The sequence below is a fragment of the Puma concolor genome, chromosome D1 (assembly GCF_028749965.1).
Source record: "Puma concolor isolate L17-30 chromosome D1, mPumCon1.1.hap2, whole genome shotgun sequence".
NCBI classification, from domain to species: Eukaryota; Metazoa; Chordata; class Mammalia; order Carnivora; family Felidae; genus Puma; species Puma concolor.
The window spans coordinates 4,884,771-4,903,835 of NC_141676.1; the positions used below are offsets into that span (position 1 = coordinate 4,884,771).

At 47.3% G+C, this 19,065-nt stretch overlaps 1 protein-coding gene across 1 annotated transcript in view; it reads right to left on the reverse strand.

Annotated features, from left to right (window-relative positions):
* The window catches only part of GSTP1 (glutathione S-transferase pi 1), a 32,200-nt gene that overhangs the window by 10,361 nt on the left and 2,774 nt on the right, over positions 1-19,065 (reverse strand). The gene's annotated exons all lie outside the window — the stretch shown is intronic.

The following is a 19,065-nucleotide window of genomic DNA, read 5'->3' on the forward strand; positions in this document are numbered from 1 at the left end:
TTGGAAAGTTGAGCATCTTTTCATGTGTCTGTTGCACATCTGTATGTTTTCTTTGGAAAAATATCTACTCATGCCTTCTACCCATTTTTAATTGGATTATTTGTCTTTTTTCATATTGAGTTGTGTAAGTTCTTTATGTATTTTGGATATTAGCCCCTTGTCAGGTGTATCATTTGCGAGTATCTCCTGCCATTCAGTGGATTGTCTTTTTGTTTTGTTGATGGTTTCCTTCCCTGTGGAAAAAAAAAAAAAAAAAAAACTTTGTATTTTGGTGTAGTCCCAATAATTTAGTTTTGCTTTTATCTTCCTTGCCAAAGGAAATATATCTAGAAAAATGTTTCTATGGCTGATGTGAAAGAAATTACTACCTATGTTCTAGAGATTTTATGGTTTCAGGTCTCACATTTAGGTCTTTAATCCATTTTGAGTCTATTTTTGTGTATGGTGTAAGAAAACAATCCAGTTTCATTCTTTTGCACATTGCTGTCCAGTTTTCCCAACACCATTTTTTTTGAAAAGTCTGCCTTTTTCCCATTGTCGTATTCTTTGTCAAGGATTAATTGACCATATAATTGTGGGTTTATTTCTGGGCTCTCTATTCTGTTTCATTGACAAATGTATCTATTTTTATGCTAGTACCACACTGTTTTGTTTTGTTTTTTTAATGTTTTTGTGTATTTTTGAGACAGAGAGAGACAGAGCATGAGCAGGGGAGGGTCAGACAGAGAGGGAGACACAGAATCCAAAGCAGGTTCCAGGCTCTGAGCTGTCAGCACAGAGCCTGACACGGGGCTCGAACTCACAGACTGTGAGATCATGACCTGAGCCGACGTCAGACGCTCAACCGACTGAGCCACCCAGGTGCCCCGATACCACACTGTTTTGATTACCACAGCTTTGTGGTATATCTTGAAATATGGAATGGCGATACCTCCAGTTTTGGTTTTCTTTTTCCAGATTGCTTTGGCTATTAAGCGTCTTCTGTGGTTCCATACACATTTTAAGATTATCCCAGTTCTGTGAAGCGTGCTGTTGGTGTTTTGGTAGGGATTGCATTAAATCTGTACATTGCTTTGGGTAGTGTGGACATTTGAACAATATTTCATTCTTCCAATCCATGAGCATGGTATATCTTCCCATTTGTTTGTGCCATCTTCAATTTCTTTCATCAGTGTTTAATAGTTTTTGGTGCGCAGGTCTTCACCTCCTTGGTTACGTTCATTCCTAGATATTTTATTATTTTTGGTGTGATTGTAAGTGGGATTGTTTTCTTTTCTTTTTGGGGGTTGTTTCCTTTTTTTTAATGTTTTCAAGAGAGAGAGAGAGACAGAGCATGAGTGGGGGAGGGGCAGAGAGAGAGGGAGACACAGAATCTGAAGCAGGCTCCAGGCTCCGAGCTGTCAGCACAGAGCTGACACGTGGAGCTCCAAACCACGCATCATGAAATCATGACTTGTGCCAAAGTTGGACTCTTACCCGGCTCAGCCCCCCAGGCACCGCTGGATTGTTTTCTTAATGGCCCTTTCTGTTACTTCATATTGGTGTAGAGGAATGCAACAGATTTCTGTATGTTGATTTCGACTCCTGCAACTTTACTGAATTCATTTATCAGTTCTACTAGTTTTTGGTGGAGACTTTAGGGTTTTCTTTATATAGTATCATGGCATCTGCAAGTAGTGAAAATGTTATTCGTCATTGCCAGTTTGGATGCCTCTTATTTCTTTTCCTTGTCTGATTGCTGTGGCTAGGACTTCCAGTACTATATTGAGTGAAAGTGGTGAGAGTGAACATCCGTGTCTTGTTCCTGATCTTAGGGGAAAAGCTCTCGGTTTGTCACCACTGAGTATGATAGCTGTGGGTTTTTCGTATAGGGTCCTTATTATGTTGAGGTGTGATCCCTCTAAATCTACTTTGATGAGGGTTTTTATCATCAATCGATGTACTTGGTCAAATGCTTTTTCTGCATCTATTGAAATGGTCATATGGTTTTTATCCTTTCTCTTGTTGATGTGATGTATCGTGTTGATTGTGAATATTGAACCACCCTTGCATCCCTGGAATAAATCTCAATTGATCATGGTAAATAATGTCTTTAAACTATGTTGCTGGATTCAATTTGCTAATATTTTGTTATGGATTTTTGCATCTACATTCATCAGAGATATTGGCCTGTTGTTTTTTTTTTGTAGTGTCTTTGTCTGGCTTTGGTATCGGGGTAATGCTGGCCTTGTAGAATGAATTTGGAAGCTGTCTTTCCTCTTCCACTTTTACTCTGGGAAACTCTTTAACTATGGCTTGCAGTTCAGCTTTAGTCCAGGGAAAATTAGAAATTTGAGGTTTATTTGGATCCTTGGAAGACTTAATTTTAAAAGGATGGGTTTTGGGGTGCCTGGTTGGCTCAGTTGGTTAACCACCCGAGTCTTGATTTTGGCTCAGGTCATGATCTCACGGTTCATGAGATCGAGCCCCATGTTGGGCTCCGCACTGACAGGGTAGAGCCTTCTTGGGATTCTCTCTCTCTCCCTCTCTCTCCGCCCCTCCCACACTCACAGGCACGCTCTCTCATTCGCTCTCTAAACAAACAAACAACCAAACAAACTTGAAAAGGACAGGTTTTAATAGGTTCAGAAGAGGAGATGGGAAGGGGTTCAGAGGAAAAAAGCAGTTCAGTGAAAGGATTAGAATCAGGGAGGGGGTGCAGAGGAGACAGAGGAATGATCCCACAGGTGGGGCCTCAGCACAAGGTGGCTGTCATTGTCTCCAGAGACAAGGAGGGGGAGGCCTCAGAAGCCACTTGACTTCCTTCAATTGTTTGCTTACCCCAGTTAATTTAGAAATAGTATTTTGCAAAGAGGCAATTTTAGAATCTGGCAAACATTTGGAAGCCTCAAGGTACCAATTAAAAAAGCCATCCCATTCAGTTTGTTTAATTTTGGAGCTGTAGCTTTCTAATTTAGTTTTGAGAAAAAAACAATTTGGGGAGATTGAAAGCTTCCCATAATGGCCACTGAACTTCTAAATTATCTTGAGCTAAGTGGGCCCATATAGTTGAAAATGCACAGTAGGAGGGAGCATGGTTTTCAAACATAAAGCTGGGGAGGGTCCAAACAGGAGGGCTCTCTCGAAAGAGTTTAGACAGCAGGGATCCCCTTACTCAAAACCAGAGGTTCAGAAAAGTGAGTACTCACCATATAGAAAAAGCCTTTAAACAGATGCTGAGTCAAGCCTGGAGAGCTCCAAGTGCAAAGGGAGTGGCGTTTGGACCCAGGAGAAGCTTACCCTCAATCTCCGCGGCAGGGAGCTCTGGGCTCCGCACCGGTTTGCTCACCAACCTTGGAGTTGTTGGGACTCTTCTCTGGATCCCACCTCTGATCACCAAGTAACATCAGCCTTAAAAATAAGACCGCCGGGGGCACCTGGGTGCCTCAGTCGGATAAGCATCCAACTTCCGGCTCCGGTCATGATCTCACGCTTCATGAGTTTGAGCCCCGAGTCGGGCTCTGGGCTGACAGCTCGGAGCCTGGAGCCTGCTTTAGATTCTGCGTCTCCTGCTCTCTCTGCCCTTCCCCTGCTCATTCTCTCTCTCTTTCTCGTGCAAAAATAAATAAATATTTTTAAAAATTTTAAAAACTAAGCCAGTTATTTTACCATTAAAAGGGATTTATTCAGGAATAGCAAAGAATTGCAATTTGGGATAAGCAAGCTACGGTAAACCACAGGTACGCCCGGAACAAAGGAGAGGAATGCTACTCTATAGAGAAAAGGAAGGGGTTGGGAGGGGCTGCTTTGGAGGAAAGGAAAGTTCCGAATGGTGGTGCTTTCCCGTTGGCTGGGCTGTTGCTGATTGAGGAGAAAATCTCCAAGGTGCTGGAGGAGTAGGGTGTTAGCTTCTTCCTTCCAGAAATGTAAGGCCCCTCTCTTCCTCCAGGGTTGCAATTGATGGCCAGTGGTGGGGGCATGACAGCGCCCCCTTGTGGCCTCCCAACTCCATTTAAAACGAGGTGCCCCTGGGGGCGCCTGGGTGGCTCAATGGGTTAAGCGCCCGACTCTGGATTCTGGCCCAGGTCATGATCTCATGGGTTGGTGAGCTCGAGCCCCACCTCCGGGGCTCTGCACTGACAGGGTGGAGACTGCTGGGGACTCTCTCTCTCCCTGCCCCTCTTCTCGCTCGCGCACAGGTGCGTGAACGCCCTGCACTCTCTCTCTCAAAATAAATAGACTTTGAAAAATAAAACAAAATGAGGTGTTCTTGGGGTGCCTGGCTGGCTCAGCCATTAGAGCGTGGGACTCGATCTCGGGGGTTGCGAGTTCGACCTCCACCTCGGGCATAGAGATTACTTAAAAATAATATATTTTTTTAAGTAGGTTCACACCCAGCGAAAACTAAAACCTTTAAATGAGGTGTTCTTTATACACGTAGACCTTGCGTGTAGACACTTGTTGCCACAACGGTCTCTTCACAAAGACAGGCACTCCCTCCTTCCCTGCACGCAACACATGCTCAGGCTCTCTACCGCCTTCGTGGTTCCTGTTATAGTCATGGTCCCGATGCCATCTACTGACCAATTTTCTCTAAATCATCTCAGTTCTTCGACTGAAACACGCTGAGTTTAGATGGAACCTGTGTCACTCCCCTAAGTGGGAAGGGGGCACCTCTTGAGAATGCTTTTTTTTTTTTTTTTAATCTATCTGGACGAGGGGACACCGGGCCCTCCCTTTTCACAAGTACCTTTAGCAAGTGCTGGGCGTTTCTGGCGCCCAGTCCTCCACCATCGCCATTCTGTGCTGGGTTCCACCGACCCCCGCCATCTGTGTGTATGTGCTCCCCACACTTCGCGCTCACGGCCCGCGGGCAAGTGCGCCTGGATCCCTCCACACCTGATTCCCCATCAGTAGAGCCAGGTTGCCCTCCTAGACCAGCCCACTGCCTGCTCCCAGCTCTTCTGTTCTGCAGGCTGAGTCCGGCCCCACAGAACCCCCAACACGCAGGCTTAGTGGTTCCGGAACATTCGCCGGTCCAGCAGGTGTAAGGTGTCTGCTATTGTTTTCAGTCGTGCATCTCTCATTATGAAGGTTTACCATCATCTCCTCACACGCTCGTTGGATTATGTTTGTTGGAAACTGCCCCTTCGTATCCTGTTTTCTATTGGATTTACTGCTTACTTTCTGTTGGTTTGCAGTTCTTTGTTTATTCCAGATAGTAGTGTCTTACTGGCTTCGGGCATTACAAAATACCTTCTCCTACTCTGTCAATGCTCTTTTAATGTTTTTTAATGTTTATTTATTTTTGAGAGAGACAGACAGACAGACAGAGAGACAGCATGAGCGGGAGAGGAGCAGAGAGAGAGGGAGACCCAGAATGTGAAGCAGGCTCCAGGCTCTGAACTGTCAGCACAGAGCCCAACGCGGGGCTCGAACTCACAGACAGTGGGATCATGACCTGAGCCAAAGTCCGACGCTCAACCGACTGAGCCCCCCAGGCACCCCAGTGTTTATTTCTTTTGCATGTTTGTTCTCTCTGTATATGAGAGGGTTGTGGTAGGGCTGTTGGCTTCTCTATGTCTCCCTGAAATTCTACCAGGCTTAACTTCCATTGTGTAAGGCTATATTGCTTTCATCGAAGTGTTTTTATCTTTGTCTGTGGTATATTGTATGCGCTTGTAACCTTCTCATTTGTCCTTTGTGATTTTTATGAATTATATTGTTTCACATATTAAATCAGTCATATGTGAAGATTCCTGTCTTGGCTTTCTTTTTACTCATGTTCGTTTGGATTGGAATATCTTTCCCCACCCTTAAAAAAAAAAAAATACTTCTGCACCTTTAAGAAAAGGGAAGCGATTTATATTCAGTAAGATGTACAGATTTTTAAGTGTATAAATACGCGCATTGTGATAATGTACGTACTCATGTAGCCACTGGCAAACCAAATCGTAACACATTCTTCATCTTGGAAGTCCCCTCGGGCACTTTCTAGTTGATCCCCACCCTCTGTAAATAACCACGGCTTTGACTTCCATCACCACGGGTTAGGTTTGCTTTTTCTCAAACGTCACATGAGTACCACCAGTAAGTGTCCGACTCCTTTCACTCAACGCAACGTTAAAAGATTTTTTATCGAGATACGGTTTACAGGGCGTAAAATGTATCCTTTTTGTACACGGTTCTATGAGTTTGGACAAAAGCCATCCCTACCATGAAGATCTAGAACATTTCTTTTTTCTTCTCCTCTTTTTTTTTGATGTCAGACTCTTCACCGATTGAGCCAGCCAGGCGCCCCTGCATGCAAGTTTCTAAATGAACATAATTTTTCACCTGTCTTAGGTAAAAAAAAAAAAACAAGAGGAAGGATTGCTGGGCCATCTGGTAAGCGTGTTTAACCTTGGAACGTGCTGCCGATCTGTTTTCCAAAGTGGCAGCACCATTTCACATTTTCAGCAACAGTGTGCATGAATTCCACTTGCTAGGGGTGCCGGGGTGGCTCAGTCCATTAAGTGCTGGACTTGAGGTCATGATCTCGCGGTTTGTGAGTTCAAGCCCCACATCAAGCACTGGTGATGCAGGGCCTGGTTGGGATTCTCTCTCCCTCTCTCTCTGCCCCTCCCCCACGTTCTCTCTCTCTCTCTCTCTCTCTCTTTCTCTCTCTCTCTGTCTCTCTCCACCCCCGCCCCATCTGTCTCTCTCTCAAAAATAAATAAATATACTTAAAAAAAAAAAAAGAATTCCACTTTCTGTCTCAAGCCTCATCAGCACTCAGTGCTTTCAACTTTTGTCCTGGCCATTCTAATAATAGGTTTGCAATTTTGTCTCACTGTGGTTTTGGTTTGCATTTCCCTAACGGCTTATGACGTTGAATCCTCTTTCAACTTTCACTCTTATCTGCCATGAATGTATCTTCTTTGTCCACGTGTCCTTTCAGATCTTCTGGCCATTTTTAATTCGATTGTTCGTTTTATTATTGGGTTTTGAGAGGGTTTTATTTGTTTTAAAATTTTTTAACGTTTATTCATTTTTGAGGGATGGAAAGAGACAAAGCGTGAGCAGGGGAGGGGCAGAGAGCGAGGGAGACACAGAATCCGAAGCAGGCTCCAGGCTCTGAGCCATCAGCACAGAGCCCGACGTGGGGCTTGAACTCACAAACCATGAGGTCATGACCTGAGCCGAAGCCGGACGCTTAATCGACTGAGCCACCCAGGTGCCCCTCGAGAGCTTTTCATGTACTCTGGATGTAGTCCTTATTGGATAAAGGTTTATAAATCTTTTCTCCCAGTCTATGCTTTGCCTTTCCACTTTCTTAACAGAGTTAACAGAGTTTCGTTTCTTTTTTTTTTTTTTTTTAATTTTTTTTTTTCAACGTTTATTTATTTTTGGGACAGAGAGAGACAGAGCATGAACGGGGGAGGGGCAGAGAGAGAGGGAGACACAGAATCGGAAACAGGCTCCAGGCTCTGAGCCATCAACCCAGAGCCTGACGCGGGGCTTGAACTCACGGACCGCGAGATCGTGACCTGGCTGAAGTCGGACGCTCAACCGACTGCGCCACCCAGGCGCCCCGGCAGAGTTTCGTTTCTTAATTGAGCTTTAAAGTTTTTAATTTTGATGAGGTAAAATCCATCAACATTTAAATTATGTGGATCATGGTTTTGGGGTCTCATCCAAGACATCTTTGCCTAAGGCAAACACCACACGAATTATCTTATGCCTTCTTCTAGAAGTTTATGGAAGTTGGGATTTCACATTTGCGTCGGGGATCATTTTGAATGTTACGTATGATGTGAAATGCGGGTTGGAGTTCATGTTCTTGCACGTGGAGGTCCAGTTGGCCCAGCCCCATGCAGCGAAAGATCATCCTTCCTTCATTGGCTGGCCTCTGCAGCTTTAGCAGACCCTCGGGGAAGCACACTGTTGGGGTGGGGGTGACCCCACTAAGGTGCCTTCCTGGGGGCTTGTGGGGAGGTCTCCGCTCTTTTCCCCAGTGCCTCGCCCGACAGAGGTTTTGCAGCCCCAGTATAACCCTGGGGAAACCGGTTCTAAAGTCGGGATGTGGCAATGGCGACCTCTCAGCGACGCTAGGGAATGGTGAGAACCGAACGCCAGCTGCCTCCCCCTGGCATCTTGTTGTTGCCACTGCTAGCCACGCCCCGTCCTGCCCACACACACGAACACACCCCCCCAGACGTCCACACACGCAGGCACACGCAGGCCTACACACACCACCAGACACACACACGGGGTCAAAACAGCCATCAGCCCCCAGGAGGGGGTACGTCTTCCTTATCTGGTCTCGTTTCACTTGCCCCTGGGCTCATGTCACGGCAGGAGACGTTACTGGGCTCATTCGCCATCCAGACCAAAGGTCGGCATACGGTGGACCACAGGCTTTCATCACGTTCCTTTTATCAATGATGTTTTGTTGGAAGCCAGCCGCACTCATTCGTTTGTCTGGTATCTGTCTCTGCTTTTGTGCCTCAAGGGCAGAAATCAGTAACCATAGCAGAGACCATGTGGTCCTCAGAGCTTAAAATATGTGCTATCCGCCCTTTACAGAAGTTTGCTGACCTTGACCCAGACCGAAGTCCTGGGTCCCAGCCTCCTGGAGAAGGCTTCGACCTTCACCAAGAGGGTTGCTATGGAGCCCTGCAGAGCGACGCCCTCTCATCGCCCTGTCATCCCCTCACTGCCCTGACATCCTGGCACCAATAGGTGATTCCGGTCCCGTGTGGGAGCCGCCGGGCTCTCCTGGAACGTGTCCCCAGGTGAGCTGGGCACCTCGTGTGGTTGGCACCCACCGCAGAGCAAGCCAAGGAGCTCACAGACAGGGCTTTTTCCTTCCCACTCTTCTCGTGAAATGTGTCCCATCGGGGGGGTCCTTCTGTCCCCATGGAAGGAATCAAGGGCACATCCCAGAGCTTGACCAAACCCTCCAAAGTCATAAAAACCCTTCCGGGTGACTTTGAGATCATTGAAAGGTCTGGTTCCATATAACCTTCGAAGTTCTGTTCTTATCCAGTTTGGAGCTTCTCTCTTCCCCCAACTCTCCCGCCCTCTCTCCTCATATTTCCCACACACCGATGCCTCTGTCAGCGAGTGCCCTCCTGCCTCTTCCGCCGGCCCCCCATTCGCCCCAGTTAGAACACGATCATTCTGCTCTGTCGGGCCAGGAGCTCTCCGGGCTCCCCCAACATCAGCCGGCACCCTGGGGCCGACACTTCCCACGACACGGCCTCCGGGGAAGGCTCGGCCGGGTGGCACCCCCCCCCCCCCCCCCGTCAGCACTGCTCACCCAGGGGCACGTTCAAGCCCTTGAGAGCCCCCAAAGAGCCCTGTGCCCCTCTGCAGGGTGGGCCCAGCAGCCTGCAGTGGGGCAAAGGGGAGGAGCCTCAGTGACCCCACTGAAAACCAGCCCGTTTCGGTGACTTCCCCGGGCATCTGTGGGCCTCCGGTGTGGGCCCCAGCTTCGCTGAAAGTTGTCAATGATGCCCTGTCTCGGGGCCAAGAGCTCCGCTTTATGCGGGGGTGACAGCTCTTAGGAGAAAGAGGTGCTGGAGAAAGCCCTGGTCCCCTGGTCCCCTGCCCCCTTCTTGGGCTAAATCTAGCCCCACCCCGTGCCCACCAGTGAGCCCGCCGTGTATGGCATGACCCCGGATTTGGGTGCCGTAGGGGAGCAAAGGTGAAGCCAGGGGCCCCAGCTCACCAGGACATGGAAGGCTGATGGTTTCACCCCAACAGTTCCCCAGAGGGGTGAGAGGCCAGCTGGGTGGGGGTGGGGGCTGCATTCCTGGTGCTCCGGGGGCCTGGCCACACACAGCACTGGGGCATGCCAGCCTAACCCGATAACCTGGATGAGCTCACTTTTATTTTATTTTATTTTATTTTATTTTATTTTATTTTATTTATTTTTAATCTACATCTAAGTTAGTTAGCATCTACTGCAATAATGATTTCAGGAATAGAATTTAGTGATTCATCCCCTACGTATAATACCCAGCGCTCATCCCGACAAGTGCCCTCCTTAATGCCCATTGCCCATTTAGCCCATCCCCCCCACCCATGACCCCTCCGGCAACCCTCAGTTTGTTCTCCGTATTTAAGAGTCTCTGATGTTTTGTCTCCCTCCCTGTTTTTATATTATTATTTTTGCTTCCCTTCCCTTCTGTTCATCTGTTTTGTATCTTAAATTCCGCATGAGTGAAATGATATGATATTTGTCTTTCTCTGAATGACTAATTTTGCTTAGCGTAATACATTCTAGTTCCATCCATATAGTTGCAAATGGCAAGATTTCATTCTTTTTGATTGCTGAATAATATCCTGTTGTATATATATATTTACCACATCTTCTTTATCCATTCATTCATCGATGGACATGTGGGCTCTTTCCATCCTTTGGCCATTGTCGATAGTGCTGCTATAAACATGGGGGTGCATGTGTCCCTTCCAAACAGCACACCTGTATCCCTCGTCGTGCAATTGCTGGGTCGTAGGGTAGTTCTATTTTTAATTTTTTGAGGAATCTCCATACCGTTCTCCAGAGCAGCTGCACCAGTTTGCATTCCCCCCAGCAGTGCAAAAGAGATCCTCTCTCTCCACATCCTCGCCAACATCTGTTGTTGTCTGAGTTGTTAATGTTAGCCATTCTGAGAGGTGTGAGGTGGTATCTCATTGTGGTTTCGATTTGTATTTACCTATTTTTTCATGTGTTTGTTCGCCATCTGGATGTCTTCTTTGGGAAAATGTCTATTCATGTCTTTTGCCCATTTCTTCACCAGATTATTTGTTTTTTGGGTGTTGAGTTTGGTAAGTTCTTTATAGATTTTGTATACTAACTCTTTATCGGATATGTCACTTGCAAATATCTTCTCCCATCCTGTCGGTTGCCTTTTAGTTTTGCTGACTGTTTCCTTCTCTGCGTAGAAGCTTTTTATCTTGATGAGGTCCCAGTAGTTCATTTTTGCTTGTGTTTCCCTTGCCTCTGGAGACGTGTTGAGTAAGAAGTTGCTGCGGCCAAGATCAAAGAGGTTTTTGCCATCTTTCTCCTCGAGGATTTTGATGGCTTCCTGTCTTACATTTAGGTCTTTTATCCATTTCGAGTTTATTTTTGTGTCTGGTGTAAGAAAGTGGTCCAGGCTCGTTCTTCTGCATGTCGCCGTCCAGTTTTCCCAGCACCACTTGCTGAAGAGACTGCCTTTATTCCATTGGACATTCTTTCCTGCTTTGTGAAAGATTAGTTGGCCGTACGTTTGTGGGTCCGTTTCTGGGTTCTCTATTGCGTTCCATGGATCTGAGTGTCTGTTCTTGTGCCAGAACCATACTGTCTTGATGATGACAGCTTTGTAGTATAGCTTGAAGTCTGGGATTGTGATGCCTCCTGCTTTGTTTTTCTTTTTCAAGATTGCTTTGGCTATTCGGGATCTTTTTTGGTTCCCTCCAAATTTTAAGATTGTTTATTCTAGCTCTGTGAAGAACGCTGGTGCTATTTTGATAGGGATTTTATCGAACTTGGATGAGCCCATCAAGCTGTTCAGCACTCAGAATAATCTCCCCAAACCTCCCAGAGTAACTGGAAACCCCAGAAGGGCTTTTCATCTCTGGTCTTGCTGGAGCAGGACTGTGTCCCCTCAGGGCCGGAATTCTGGCAGTGACTGTGCTCCAGGGAAGGTGAGGGTCACAGCCATAGCTGACCCTCATGTTCCTTCAGACTGCAGCCAAAAATAACCGTGTCCTCAGCGACACCAAACCTCACCCTTGCAAGGCTCTCCAGGGTCATGGCTGTGCCCTGCCTGCTTTGCTGAAAGCCTGGGAGAACGAAATTGGGATCCTTAGCTGAATAGCCCTTCGATGAATCAGCACTCAAGAAAGTGCTTCCTGGCACTCACATACATTATGATCCCCATCTGGGGCACTAGTGGCCACAGCCTGGTCTCGGGTCCTGGGTTCAAGCCCTCACTCCTCCACACTCTCAGAGACCTTGGTCTTGCCACTTAGAACCTTCTTGCAAAGTGAGGACCAGCTGTGAAGATGGGTTAGTAGCTGTGAGGATTAGAGGAAAGTAATACTTGGCACATAGCAAGCGCTCTGAAAATGCCAGCAGTCTGCGCTCTGCCGGCCTGATCCCGGGGGCTGTAGAGGAAGGACGTTGATGGATCGGAGGCAAGGTGGTCAGAGACCACTGGCCTAGTTTAGGACCCATATTTATGCCCCCGCCGCCAACAACGCCCCTGGGATATTCCCAGATGCCTTTTCTTTTTTTTAAGATTTTAAAAAATGTTTATTTATTTATTTTAGAGAGAGAGAGAGAGAGAGAGAGAGAGAAGGAAGAGTGGAAGGGCAGAGAGAGAGAGACACAGACAGACAGACAGAATCCCAAGCAGGCTCTGTGCTAATGGCTCGGTTCAACCAGGGGTTCGAACTCATGGACCATGAGACCATGGCTTGAGCCAAAACAAAGAGTCAGATGCTTAGGCAACTGAGCCACCCAGGCGCCCCTCCCAGATGCCTTTTCTAATCCCAGGATCTCTGCTTCCTGAGTCTGGCTCAAGGGAGTGAGCCCCACCTGAGCTGTCCCTCCACCTACCGGGGGCCTGATGAGGTCCAGCTCAGTGCAGGAGAAGCTAGGGTCAGGACTCGGGCCCAGAAGAAGTTTTTCCCTCGCACCCTCGGACCCACAGCCAGAGACCTGTTACGTGGGGGTCCTGGGAGCCACGGGGCACACTTCTTTAGGGCCCAGTTCTGGCTGCTCCCACACTAGATCCCAAGGTTCTGGTGCCTTCCGAGGAGAAACCAGGGAGTGCAGCAGCCAGGACCACGCGTCCCCGGGGGAAGAAACCTTGCTGAGCGCCACCGGAAGATGGTTCCAGGAACAGCCAGATGCTGCTTCCTTCAACAGATTTTTCTTGAGCGCCTAAGTGCCAGGTGCTGTTCAAGGTGCCGGGGACTCAGCAGGGAACAAGACAAAGTCCCTGTGCTCATGGAGCTTGCTGTCCATCTACCTCCCTGGGCACTGAAAGACGGCAAATGTTCACAAGAATAGTAAGTGTATCACATCCTTCCTCCCCTTCTCCATGTCAGAAAAACTCACAAAAATTATTACTATGACTACCCTTGCTGTCTTAGGCTGGGTCTCCGCAGAAGGCAGAGCCTGAGACCAGGGCTTGTGTGTGGCCGCTTCTTTGGGGAGCGGTCTGGGTAACAGGAATGGGGGCCAGGGGAGAGACACCTTCCTTAGGGGCCAGCGTAGGAAACAATCGGAATCAACCAGTTACAGGCGGCCAGCTTCCCTCCCCGTCTAAGTAACTGGCTAAATGCAACTGACCCCACCCACCGAAGCACTCAAGGGAGAGAAAAAAAGAACTTCTTGATTTAACACTGGCCTCTCTCTGCCAAGAGCTCTTGCAAGGCATATTCACTAGAAGTCATTGTCAATTGACAGTCAGAAATTCCAAGCCCTGCACGGAGTCATGCTGTGTGTTGGCAACAAATGACTGATTTGATCATCTACATTGTAAACCTTAGCATATGCCTCCCCAGCGGGTAGGGTTCAGAGAACTCCTTTCCCTGGCTGGATCCCGGAGGGGAGAGGACAGCACCCTCAGAGTGACAGAGACAGCCGGAAGGGGCTAGGGTCCCCAACACCATGGAGAGCGTACGCCAGCCCTGGCCAGAGGACGCTGGACTCTTAGCTGAGCGGAAAAAGATCCAGCTTGTCCCTGCTGCTGTTCCTTGGAGACTTTGTAACCTCAGCTGAACTAGTTAATAGCCATACTGAGAACCACAGAGACGTCGGAAATGGTTAGGAAGATTTTTATTTTCAGCCTCCAAAAGCGAATCTATTTCTGTAAACAATCTGTAAAAAAAAAAAAAAAAAAAGTAGCGTCTGATCAGCCAAACCAAATACACGTCGAGTAAATATTTAAAGACTTTGGTTTGAAAAAGGAACATACTATATTGGCCTACCTGCGGACATATTTCACAGCCAAACCCTCAGTGCAAAAAAAGTACTTGCCATCTTAAGGTCTTTTGTGTGGCAACATTTTATATGCAATATTTTCTTTTTTTTTTATTTTTTTTTTAAATTTTTTTTCAACGTTTTTTATTTATTTTTGGGACAGAGAGAGACAGAGCATGAACGGGGGAGGGGCAGAGAGAGAGGGAGACACAGAATCGGAAACAGGCTCCAGGCTCCGAGCCATCAGCCCAGAGCCTGACGCGGGGCTCGAACTCACGCACCGCGAGATCGTGACCTGGCTGATGTCAGACGCTTAACCGACTGCGCCACCCAGGCGCCCCTATATGCAATATTTTCTATACAACATTTCAGCGCGTGAAAAGCGCTCAGCATCCTGAAAAATCAGGGAGATGCAAATTCAATCCACAACACCCATTAGATCACCACCATGCACCCATTAGAAAAATCGGAAGCACTGACAATTCCAAGTGTTGGCGAGGCTACAGAGCAGTTGGAGTTTTCATGCACTGTTGGCGGGAGTGTGAAAATGGCTCCACCACGCTGGAAAACTGCGTTATCTACTAAAGCTCCAGTCCTACGTACATGTACTTGTGACGTTAATTTTCTGTGTCCCTTTGAAGAGGCCACAGTACACAGATATTTGGTCAAACATTATTCTAGATGTTCCTGTGAAGGTATTTTTAGAGTAACATTTAATCAATAGACTGCGAGATTGCCCTCCGTAATATAGGTGGGCTTCATCTAATCAGTTGAAGGCCTTTAAAAAAAGACTCAAGAAAGAGGGAACTCTGTCGGCAAACTGCCTTCTGACTCGAACCGCAGCATCACCTCTTCCCTGGGTCTTCAGCCTGCCACCCTACACTGTAGATGTTAGATTTACCAAGCTTTCTCAATCACACGAGCCAATTCCTTACTCATAATGGGCCCAAACTGGAGACAACCCAAGTGTCCACCAACAGGGCAATGGAAAAATTAACTGTGGTCTGATGTCCTTTGTTTTTTTAATTAGAATATGTACATCTATTTATTTATGTATTTTTTTACCTGAACTTTTCTTTTGAGACAACATCTTGCAAAACTCCAGTTCAATGTTATACCCGGGATATTGACATTGATACATACAATCTATCCATCTTGCTCAGATTCCTGGGGGGTTATAGTGGGACCTCTGTGTGTGTGTGTGTGTGTGTGTGTGTGTGTGTGTGTGTGTCTAGTTCTGTACAATGATGTCACCTGTGTAACATGTGTCCACCACCACGGTCAAGACACTCAGCAGTTCTGTCACCCAAGGATCCCTCATGTCAGCCTTTTATAACCACACCGGCTTCCCTCCCTCCACCTCCCGCTCCTGTCCTTAATCTCTGGCCACCCTTAATCTGTTCTCCATTTCTATAATTTGATCATGTCAGGAATGTTATATAAATGGAATCAAACAGTATGTAACCTTTTGGGATTAGCTTTTTTTTTTTTTTTTTTTAAACTCAGCACACTGTTCTAGATTCATCCGGGTTGCTCTATCTACATCAATGGTTTATTCCTTCTTATTGCTGAGTTGTAGTCCTGTGTCTCTCCATGTCTTTCACCCATTTTCAAAACAGAATTGCTCGGTGTTTTTTGGTTTTGGTTTTGTTTTTTTTTTAACTGTTGAATTGGAAGAGGCTGTTGTACGTCCCAGGGACCAGTCTCTCTCTGGGTAGGTGGTTGGCAAATATTTTCTTCCACCCATAACTAGTCTTTTCATGCTCTTCATAGGGCATTTGGCAGAGCACACTTTTTCATGTGTATGAGGTCTGATTTACCAGGTTTTCCCTTTACGGGTCATGCTTTTAGAATCACACCTGAGAAACCTTAACCTTGCCCAGATGCTGAACATTTTCTCCCACGTGCTGGCCGATGGCAGTTTAACTGTCCCAGCACTAGCTGCAAAGCCTCTTTCCTCCACTGAATAAATGCTTTCGCATCTTTGAAAGAAAAAAAAAAAAAATCCATCGGGCATATTTGTGCGGGTCATCTCTTCACATAGAGCAGAATTGCTATTACATATTTGGGTTTCAATCCGGGTTGCTTTTTGCTATTTGCCCTGTCTGTCCTGTTTCTTTTCTTTCTTGCCTTCTTTTGGGTTGGCTGGGTATATCATCCCGTTTTTCTTCACTACTAGTGTCTATGGCAAATCCGTTCCTGTTCATTCAGGGTTTCCCTAAAACCCACCAACATACTTACCTCTTTGCTTACTTGCTTGTATCTCTAGCCTTCTGCCTGTGATCATTCCCTTCCCTCGAGAACATCAGCAGACTAATTGCAAACTGACTACAAGTTCTTCCCCTTTTCCTATACCTGCCCCCCTGCGGTGGGCATTTGGTGATTGTCCCATCCGGGGGTAAGGGAGTTCTCTGCCTCCTGAGTCTGGGCCTGGCCACATGGCTTGCCCTGGTCAATGGGATGTCAGCGAGTGTGACAGGGGCCCCTTGTGCATTGAGGCTGGTCCTTGCCTGCCGCTGGAAAAACCTTCTGCCGCTGCACAATCAAGCTTGGGCTGGCCTCCCAGAAAACAAGAGATCATCTAGAAAGTCATCCCTGCTGTCTCCATCCGTGGGACATGTGGAAGGGAGGGCCATCTAGACCACCAGGCCCCAGTGGAGTTGGCCCAGACCAGAATAGCCACCAGGCCAGGTCACATAACTGGGAGAAATAAGAAATGTCACTTATTATTATTATTTTCTTTTTGAGAGACAGAGGGAGAGCGCGCGTGAGCCAGCACGAGTGGGAGAGGGGCAGATGGAGAGGGAGAGAGAAAACCCCAAGCAGACTCCACACTGTCAGTGCAGAGCCCGATGTGGGGCTCAGTCTCACGACCCCGAGATCATGACCTGAGCCGAAATCAAGAGTCGGACTCTTAACCCACAGAGCCACCCAGGCGCCCTGACATGTGAGTTATTTTAAGCCACTATTTGTTGGGGTAGTTTGGTATACAGCGAATAGCAAATGTGGTTGCATCCAGTGACACAGCAGAGAGGGAGTCTTTCCTTTGGGAAGCAGGGCTGGACCCGTACCCAGGTGTAAACATCGAACGAGCTGCTGTAAGTTGAGTCTCAATTAAAAGGTGGGTACCGACCTCGGCTCAGGTCATGATCTTGCGGTTTGTGAGTTCGAGCCCTGCATCAGGCTCTGTGCTGACAGCTCAGAGCCTGGAGCCTGCTTCGGATTCTGTGTCTCCCTCTCTCTCTGCCCCTCCCCTGCTCATGCTCTGTCTCTCTCTGTCTCTCAATAATAAAAAAAAGAAACGTTAAAAAAAAAAAAAAGGGAACAGGGGTACCTGGATGGCTCAGTCGGTTGAGCGTCTGACTCTTGATTTGGGCTCAGGTCATGATCCCAGGGTGGTGGGATTGAGCCCTGCATCAGGCTCTGTGCTGAATGTGGAACCTGCTTAAGATTCTCCCTCTCTCTCTCTCTCAAATAAAATAAAGTAAATAAATAAAAGTAGGAAAGAAAAAGAATAATACAGTTATTCTAAAGATGTTATTCTAACACCGTTCTCTCTAAAGGTTTCTAGTCATAATAAGCCAGCATTCAAACACAAAATCAAACGTGCCCTGGAAACCTGGAGGCCCAGACAGTGGGCCAGCTGAGAAATGGTACCAACTATCAGTTTTGCAAAGTGACCGCTCCTGTTCAGCGCATTCCCACCTTGACCCCAGTGAATGCCCAGCGGGGGCGCCTCTCACTTCAAAGCGGCTCAGGCCAGTCCCAGGCTGCCTCACCCCTCACAGGAAGGCAGGGGAGTGGCCCAGATCAGAGGGCGGTCCTGGAAGGACTTCGCCGCTGAGGAAAGAGGGAGAGGCAGAAATGGCGAGCGTGAGGAGGGACAGCTGTCCCTCGCGGTTGAAGCATGAGAAGTGTGATACAGATCTAGAAGGACCATCACGGAGGGCTCAGAGGCAAAACAAAAACAAAAACAAAACAATATGGACTGTGTCTTTTACCCAAAAGGGAAAACTTCAAAGCAATTAGTGACAATTTTACAGGTCAACTTGACTGGACCAAAGGATGCCCAGGTTACTGGTTAAACATTCTTCCTGGGTATGTCCATGAGAGCGTTCCCCAAAGAGATCAGCATTTGAATGGGTGGACAGAGCAAAGCAGATGGCCCTCCCGGGTGTGGGTGGGCCTCACCTAACCTGTTGAGGGCCTAAATAAAACAAAAAGGCAGAGGAAGGTTGAATTCGCTCTCTGCCTGATTGTGGAGCCAGGATATCGGTCTTCTCCTATATCCTATCCTCAGCCCTCCCGGTTCTCAGGCCTTCAGACTGGACTGGAATCTACCTTGGCTCTCTGGCTGTCAGCCCTCAAACCACACCACGACTCTCCCGGGGCTCCAGCCTGCAGTTGGCAGACTGGGGACTTCTCAGCCTCCAGAATCATGTGAGCTGATTCATTATAACAAATCTGTTTATAGATCGATACATACATAATACACAGATATAAATAGATCTTTATATATACATATATATGTAAATCTATAGTTATACATAGAGATAGATATAAACCTTTTTAAAAAATTTTTTTAATGTTTATTTATTATTGAGAGACAGAGAGAGACAGAGCGTGAATGGGAGAGGGGCAGAGAGAGAGAAGGAGACACAGAATCCGAAGCAGGCTCCAGGCTCCGAGCTGTCAGCACAGAACCCGACACGGGGCTTGAACTCACAAACCGCAAGATCATGACCTGAGTTGAAGTCGGTCACTTAACCGACTGAGTTACCCAGGCGCCCCTAAATCTTTTTTTTAATGTTTATTTATTTTGAGAGAAAGAGAGAGAGAGCAGAGGAGGGGCAGAGAAAGGAGAGAGAGAGAGAGAGAGAGAGAGAGAGAACCCCAAGCGAGCTCCGAGCTGTCAGCGCAGAGCCCGACGAGGGGCTTGAACTCACGAACCGCGAGATCATGACCTGAGCCGAAATCAAGAGTCAGGCTCTTCATCTACTGAGCCACCCGGGCGCCCCTGTTTTGTTCTCGAGTCTTAAATAATATGTGGATTTTCAAAACTGAACAATTAAAAAAGCCTCCCTGGAAAAACTTGGACAGGAAATCGTAGTGTGGTAATA